The sequence below is a fragment of the Pseudonaja textilis genome, chromosome Z (assembly GCF_049901715.1).
Source record: "Pseudonaja textilis isolate UNSWEBS1 chromosome Z, rPseTex1.2, whole genome shotgun sequence".
In the NCBI taxonomy this organism is placed as follows: Eukaryota; Metazoa; Chordata; class Lepidosauria; order Squamata; family Elapidae; genus Pseudonaja; species Pseudonaja textilis.
The window spans coordinates 21,613,801-21,623,088 of NC_142008.1; positions in this window are offsets into that span (position 1 = coordinate 21,613,801).

Here is a 9,288-nt window from a genome sequence, read left to right on the forward strand (position 1 = left end):
AAGCACCAGAGCTCATTGTAACAGCATTGCCAGAAAGGCATTAAGAGTTGTAAATCTAATCTTACGAAGCTTCTCCTCCGGAAATATTGAATTGCTAACTAGCGCATACAAAACTTTTGCTAATACTTGAATACAGCTCATGAGTCTGGAATCCACACTGTATATCAGACATTAATACAATTGAGCAAGTCCAGAAGTATTTCACAAGAAGAATACTACACTCCTCTGCTCACAATAGAATATCCTATATCACCAGGCTTGAGATTTTGCACTTGGACAACCTTGAACTACGCCGCCTATGGTTAGACTTAAGCGTAACATACAAAATTATCTCCTACAATGTCCTACCAGTCAATGACTACTTCAGCTTCAACCACAACAATACAAAAGCACACAACAGATACACACTCAATGTAAACCACTCCAAATTTGATTGCAGAATGTACGACTTCAGCAACCGTGGTCAATGCCTGGAATGCACTATCTGCTCTGTTTTGTTACATCCTCTAACCCCCACTACTTTAACCTCAAACTATTCACTATCGACCTCACCCCATTCCTAAGAGGTCTGTAAGGGGCGTGCATAAGCGTACAATCATGCCTACCGTCCCTGTCCTATTGTCCCATTTATTCGTATCTATTTCCTGTATTCTTATTCATGTTTATACTTATACCTATTATCTTGTAAGAGATTGACAAATCAAATAAATAAATAAATAAATCTCTGACAGATTACCTAATTTTTGAGTTGCAAATGTCCTCTTAAAATTTCTCACCCTACTTGCTGTTTATTTTGGGCTTATCTTTTATTTGCAAAGGCTAACAGTCTGGTATCAGTAGGTAAATATTATAACTTAAAGGGTGCAAATATGTTTATATTCCATATCTTTAAAAAAATGCATGAATTTACTATTTTGGCATTACACTGAAAATGTAAATAGCAGATGTTTGAGTCTCTGGACTGTGACTCTGCCTGTGATATTTTCTGCCTGTGATATATCATCTGCCTGTGATATTTTCTATAATCTTAGTCCCTAGGCAATACTGTTTGGATGTGTTACTTTATATTCTTTTATGGTATTAGACATGAATAAACATGGAAGAGTGAAAAGCATGCTTCCTTTAAGTATCTACAGAAGGAGAAGCAATCTGGTAATTTCCAGAAGACTTGGACTTCAGCTCCTATCAGCATCAATAACAAGATCAATTGTGAAGGCCTTGTCTTTCCGTCTGCCATCAATATTCTTCTTTGGTTTCTGGAGTAGTGGTTAAATTTACAAATATAGGATGTTTACTTTCAAGGTGGCAACTCTTTTTTTTTTTTAAGATGTAAATGGAACAAGCTACAAACTTTACTCAGCAATCACAAAATCAAACTGATCCAAATTACAATCTGAAATGTTATTCTAGTTTAAAACTTACTAGGAATTATCGTGGATACCATCCATATCCTGTTTTATGTATTCCCGTAGTTCTTAAAGCTGCTTTAAACACAGTCGGGGATAATGCATGCAGCATGAATTGGAACAAAACCCTATCCGTTTTAAAATGAACCCAACACACATGAAAAATGTTTTGATCTGGTTGTGCTTCCCATTTTGACCCAATTAATCCCTTTGGGGGATACCCTGGAAATTATGATTTCTCTTTTTTTGATAGTAGAGCACCAAAAATACTATTAAATTAAGAATTTATACTGTATATACATCCATTGAGTTTTACTTTTATGCTATCATTGTTCTAAAAGAAGCATGCAACATATAAAAATGGATTCACAATTAGAAACACCAATTCAAAAAGCTAGCATTACATTGTATTTGTGTCAGAAGAATCAAAAGACGCTTCTGGGTTGAAAGGATTAGCTGGAAACATCACCATTGCCGGGAGATGTTCAGTTGGGGGCTCCTCTCATGTCCCTGGCAGGAGCTGGAGCAAAGGACAGAGCTCACCCCTCCCTTAGGAGCACTTGGGTCTCAAACACAGGCTTGCTGACTTCCAACCCAGTGTCCTAAGCATGCGGGCTATCATACTCCTTAAATAGCTAGCATAAAAACCAAGAACACAAAATTCAGCATAACAGATAATTACAACTCTCAATTCCTAGTTCTGATTATATTTAAACAACACAGGTAAACAAAGACAGTTTTATGAATTGTATAAAATTCAAGTAATATGGTGTCCTAGTTGTTCACATTTTCATGGTGGACAGCTGTAATCAGAGTAATGCCTTATATTGGAAATGTATGTGGGTCACCAGCAAACCATTGGAAGTCCCAGATTCTCCTTTAGTGGATTACATAAAAAAATGAGTTTTTTTTGTCAGAGTGCGCACAGATTTACTATGTGAAACAACCCAGGAGCAATAACAGCAAACAGGTAATTGTAATAAATAGCGGTTTTATCTACAAAAGAATATTTACTATACATACACATACTGTAGGCAGAGGTCAAAGAAGCAGCAATTACAGCAGGGAAGAACACACAGCGAATGAGAGAGAGACAGACCCTAATAGGGCCTCTTCTTATTATACATGCTCTTAAAGGGATAACAGCCAAAATCCTTGCTGACTCATTCCCATCATTACATCATTGCATCATAGCAGCAGTTGGTCAGCTCTTAAATCACTACCCTGACAATTTTGCACTAGGGATATAGCCAAAATAGTTGCTTTAAGTATTTCAGATGTTCAAGGTACCTATTTTACTTCTTAAATCTTGCAGCTAAAATTGAACCTGCTGTGCTTTTCTGAAGTGTGGTCCTCAGCATGCTCTGAAAAGTGTGATATAATATTTGAGTCAACAAAATGTGTGCATCCATGTCTATATTAAGTCATCACTTTAAGTCATGATCTTTTAAAATCTGAATCTTGGGGTACAAGTAATTCTCGAGTTACAACCACAATTGAACCCAAAATCTTGATTGCTAAGCAAGACAGTTATTAAGTGAATTTTAAGCCCCATTTTTATGACCTTCTTGTCCCAATTGTTAAGTGAATCACTGCAGTCGTTAAATTAGTAATATGTTTGTGAACTGAATCTGACTTCCCGACTGATTTGTTTGTCAGAAGGTTACAAAAGTTGGTTGTATTATCCCAGGACACTGCAACGATCATAAATATCAGTCAGTTGCCCCCAAGCATCTGAATTTTGATCATGTGATCATTGGGATAGTGCATTGGCAAGTGTAAGTGTAAAAAATAGTCATAAGTCACTTGTTCAGGGTCACTGTAACTTCGAATGATCATTAAATGAATTGTAAGTCAATACATTTAATAGCTCATGAGATACTGAGGTTTGGTGTCACATATATAATATCCTGTTTAAGCGTTTGACAGCTGCCAATTAGAGCTTCCACACAGTCCTTAAAGTAGACCCTTATCAAGTGCATTGCAACAATCCAGGCATGCAGTTATGGAACTCACTGAAGAGGTAGAGATAGCTATAGAACCATGGGGTGGCGGGGGGAGAGCCATTGAATTGTAGTCTTCTTGCAGAACTATGCAAAAGTGATTCACTGAACAGAATGGTTGTACATCTTCCTGAAAAAGTAGGGCAGGTCTTCTGAGGCAAAAGCAGTCACCTGCTAGATCTCGTTGTCTTTTGTCATGTGGATGCCAAGTGTGACAGCAGTGAATGATGACAAGGAGCAATGTAGTGAAAATGCAGGCAATCACTTCCATACTTGAACAGCCAACATTTCTTATTTTTAGAGATGCACTTTGCAGGCCCTGGTGTAATTCTAAATATTTTAAATGATTGATTGGAATGGAATGTGGGCCCCTTTTCTTTCTGCTGAAGCAAGTACTTGGTAAGTCAGAGGAATTTTTGATTAAAATGCAAATCAAAGGCTAGAAGATTTTATCTGTTACTCCTATTGTAATCCCTTCCTTTCCGTCACATATTGCCATAACACATTTTCATGCTATTGATCATCCTGCCTGAACAATTTCCCCATAAAGTGAGGCTCTACCTGCAATTGTAAAGATAATTTAACCAGCAAAGACTCCTATTTTTTTTACAAATTAGGTCACTGTAATAGGACTGTAATTACACACAGGGTAACAATATTCACTCTCAGTGCTAAATCCATTTGGGCCTAGCTAACACAGATGAAGATGAATTATGAAAATAAGTCATAACCATGATTAATTCTACTCTGATAGAAGAAGCAAATGTCAGCTGTCAGTTCATACATAAAAATTTTAATGGAATAGTTTGGAAGAATAGAGAGAGTGCTTTAGCATAACATCCTCATCGGAGATGTGTACATGACTGCTAAGTGCAACCTAGGATTTGACTATCATATCTGTAAAGTATGTAAGCACTCTAGGTAAGATTTATCCTGCTATTCTCTCTTCCAGTTACAAATCATGAAATATTAAAAAATCCTATAGGATTTCATCAAAGGTTAGGAAGTTCAACTAATAAATTAAGATATACTTATTCTGATTGCAGAGCTTCCTTCCTTCCTTCCTTCCTTCCTTTTCTTTCTTTTTCTCTCTTTCTTTTATTCTCTTTCTTTCTCTTAATTTCTGATTAAATGATCAACTGTGCAAATTTCAAAGTCCTGTTCAGACTTAAAACTAAGACATTAACGTGTATATGTACAGAAACATGGTAGCTTTATACATAATTCTCTGCAAATTGCCTAAAATAAATAATGGGGTAAAACTGTACAGTAATAATAGCAACGATACTGTTAATCACTCAGATTGGAAAATAAAAAAATGTACTTTAGAATATTCATATAGGACTTATCTGCAACTCTTTAAATAAGTTTTTTTCTCTTTTTTTCTCACTAAGTTCATGTAACAACAGGAAAATATGTAGCTGCTTTAAATTATTGCCAAAAAATAGAAAATAAACCTTCTCTCTTCATATCTTTTTGCCTTTTTAAGATGAGGAGGAGGAAGAGGAACACCTACTGGAAGAAAAAGATGTTAGATTGATATTTTAATATATGCAATGAGAATGCTGAGTGTTTTATCAGCTTATGAAGGCCATTCCTTAGTTGGAGAATACAATATAGAAATAATCTTCCTACTATAGAGAGCAGGACCCGAGAAGTTCCTCAACAGGTCTTATTATAGGAAGGAAGGAAAGAAAGAAGGAAGGAAGGATCACCATGGCAGATAGCTTAAGATAAACCATTATTTGAAAGTATATTTCTCATGGAGCACAAACGAAACAGTGGAGACCATCTCATTCTTTATCTGCTGCTCAGCTTCTTGTGACTTTTTATTGCTCTTTCTGGCTGCTTTCACCTTTCCCCTCTTTTTTCTGGGTAAGACATTTTGAAAGGTTAATAGCTATTTTAATGGACTTGGCTTAATTTTCTCATTGGGACATAGCCTTAAATATGCAAACATGTCATGGCCTTTATAAGTTCTCAGCACAGGGACAGATTCATAGCTACCACTGCAGAATAAAAGCACACTTACTTTTACTTTTTTTTCTTACAAGGAAAAAGGAAAATGTTGGTGCAAACATTTTTTTTCAAGATCTTTGTGGTTGGATTAAATTATAGAAATGAATCCCAAATGATTAATGTAATTCTTTTCAGCACTAGAATAAGGCACAACTTAAATTTATGAATTTCTGGCATACCCCCATACATTTAGTATTCCTGATCTAAATTCACAGGTAATGCATTTTCACTGCGTGAAAAGGACCGTAACAGATTGTTTTGCCTCTGGAGTTTCTAATAAAATTGTTGGTCCATTGAAATTGATCAGTTCCAACAGGATTAGTATCCCAGCATATCAAATCCCTTTGGATGAAAAATGAAACAAAAATCTATATCTGTAGACATTTGTACCTATAAGCTTCAATATCACTGAACATTAAAAAATATTAACGGATATCAACAATATATTGAACATTCAACAATGTCAACAATATCAGCAGATATCAACAATATCTGGCTGTGATTAATTTGCTACAAAGATCAAGTTAAGGATAATTTTCCAAACCATACTGCTTATTCAAGCCTGTTTCAATAACAAATCCTTACTACTTTATTAGTGATATGTTTATTATTTGCAGATTGGTATTTCCAAGAAATTTGTGATTAAATCATTTTATTGTAACGAAACAAGCTTGGCTAAAGCAAGATTTTCTCAAGAGAGGACTGAAACTGCTTAGAAAAACTATGTTTGCTGCATACAGAAACTGAGTACATATTAGTTAAACAAACAATAATGGCCTGATTCATTTATAATATTAAGCCATCAACCTTGCCCTATGAATCATGACGTTGAAATCATACCTGCATGTTAAGTCAAATTCAAAGTAACTAAATCACAATTTAATACATAGGTGGTGACCATTTTTCCTTAAAAATTCAAGCATGTAAGATTAGAAGCTTTTCTTATGGAAGCTATTTCTCTTGTAGGTTTTTCATACTTTTCCTAGGACACTTAAGAATCATATGCATTTCTCAGTATGCCTCATCAAGCTGTTTTTAGCTTCCTTGGGGAAGGCTTGAACTTCAGCAAACCTTGGGTCCCTCTACTTTTACAGATGATTCCCTCTTATATATCAGAGGAGATATTTTGACCTGCCCTGTCTGCCCTCCCCATCTGAGTTTGCGGCTAAAAGGAAAATTGATTGGATGATATTAAGTGGTGGGATTCAAATTTTTTCCCTACAGATTCTGTGGGCATGTATCAGCCTCTGTTGAGAACTGTTATCAATAAACCACATTACTCATGATTGCAATTATGGAATGGTAGAGTTTATTGCTGTATTCCCAATCGCGGCTAGTAGCTACAACAACGGATTTCCATGCAAAGTCAGCATTGAGAGTGGGCAACTCCAAACACTGTTTTATCTCTCCCTGCTCCTGTACCTAGTATCCTCCCCTTTCCTATTTCCCCGTGCCACCACCTGTGCCTAATTAATCATGCCTATCCAGTTTCCTTGGTCGTCCCATCCTAATCCCTTGTTCCACTACCTCATGCCTAATTAACCGCACCCACCCAGCAATCCAGCTTACTTGTCACTCCCTCCTACAAGCCGTCTGTGTAGTAGTATACAAATTAACAAATTAAGCTGCCACAGACCCATGCTACAGTTTGACCAAGCCAACCCCCCACCCCCAGATGCCGGCATCATAATGTCCCTGCTCTGAAGCCGACGTTGTAACCCCAGACCCACAGGCAAGCTCTGCGAGGCTTCCAGCTGCAACGACAAGTGGCGGGACTGAGAGATGTCGGCAGCATCATGGCCCCGCTCTGAAACCGAAGCCACGATAGTGGACCTGCTGACAAGCTCCACATGGCTTCCGGCCATAATGTTGGGCTCCAGAACCCGGATAAGCTGTTGAGCCCAGCAGCATGGCTTGGTGGGCATGGTTTGGTTGGCATGGCAGGGGAGAGATACTGTAAAATCCCCATTCCCTCCCCACGCCTGGGGGAAGGTAACTGCAAAATTCCATTCCCTCTCCACCCCACGAACTTGCTTTCCAGCTCCGTTCTCTTGCGCAGGGCAACAAAAGAAGACCCAGCTGATTAGCTGGGACTCAAGAGGCAGAGAATAGATGGGGGCGGGGCCAGTCAAAGGTGGTATTTGCCGGTTCTTTGAACTACTCAAAATTTCCGCTACCGGTTCTCCAGAATTGGTCAGCACCTGCTGAATACCACTTCTGATGATATTCTTCCCTTTAATGTATACGTAGAATGCTGAAAATGAGCAGCAATATCAAATAATATCAAAATAATATGCACATTTTGTAATACTTGGTTTTAAGAAACATATATAAATGATACACAAAGAAGACTGGACAGTTGAACCAATTCAAAGTTTGATTTGAACTTGGTGAATCTTAGAGTAATGGTCTTAAATGTGTCACCTTCCTTTGGACTTGATTGTCTATGCAATATGGTTTTCAATATTTTACATCGCCTTTGCAAAGAAGCAGAGTCTTTGTTTTGGGGAGACTTCTCTAAAATGTTATACTTGACGCATAGTTTTGCAATAGCAGAAACAAGTTTCAAAGAATCATATACTTGAAAAATGAATAACACAATTGTACTCCAGGTAGCTGGGCAAATAAGAACGTCTCTAACAAGCAATCATTATTCACCATTAGTTTCTTGACTTATGTGGACAACTCAAAAAAATGGCAGTTTTGAAAAATATGTGATTTTCTAACATCTGTGTCAGTAATTGTCAAATAGGTGCCACTTGGATAACAATATCTCAAGGCAAATGATTAAAAAGTAAAAGCATTGCTAACATTACATTTTAACATATCTGTGCCCAGCAGAATTTTTCTTAAAGTAATTAAGTATGAATGTCTTTAATCTTATGTAACTCTTTTGCTAATTAATGGTGACTTGGTATTTTTATAAATGAAATTTTAACTCTTATTTACTCAATTGTAACAATAGACATTGACCTTTCCATTTAACATACTAGCCATAATGTTTAGATGTTGGAGAAGGAACCCACATTTTTTCATTGACAAAGATTACCTCACAAAATCTCCAATGCAATGTCAGGAATAAAGATGTTATTTTTTTTCTGCCTCCAAATTAATGGAGCAACCTTAACTTATCAGATTATGCACTTTAATTTCCTCTGATATGTTCATTATGCATCCCTTTGTGCCAGAACTAATTTGCAATAATGTATATTTAATTCTGGAAAGCAAGAACACATTCTGTTGCCTTCCGGTTATGATTAACCTGTAGAAATGCTGAGACATGCATATAATATGGATATGCAAACATGAGCAACCCCTTGAAATGTTCAAAAACCCAAAGTAGCAATCCAATCTGCATTTTTACTATTAGATGTCAGGCTAGATAGAAAAATGTTAGATGGATTAATCTGTCGTTTGTTTCTAAAAAACACAATATAAAAATAGCTGAGTTATTTCAATAGAATAATTAAACTACCTTGGGCAATAAAATTAAGCAGAAATTTCCCAAATTAATTCATTCATGCTTTTCAGAACTCTCTCCATATATCCAATTTACAGAATATGCATTTAAGATTTGGTGTTTTAAATTTTTACTGGATGTGCATAATACATTTAACTATGTTTTACTTGATTAATAAATCAGAATGGCCTTATTCATTCATAATACTAACCCAAATCCCATGATTTAGATATCACTATCCTGGATTATTACCCAAAACCAACCAAGCAAATTATATGAGAACCCAGTCAGTATATATAAATGATCTAATTCAGCTTTAACACAGAACATTAAGGTTGCTTTATGAGATGTTTAGTGATCTCTTATAAAAAATTTCTATTCTGATTCTGTTACTTAGAAA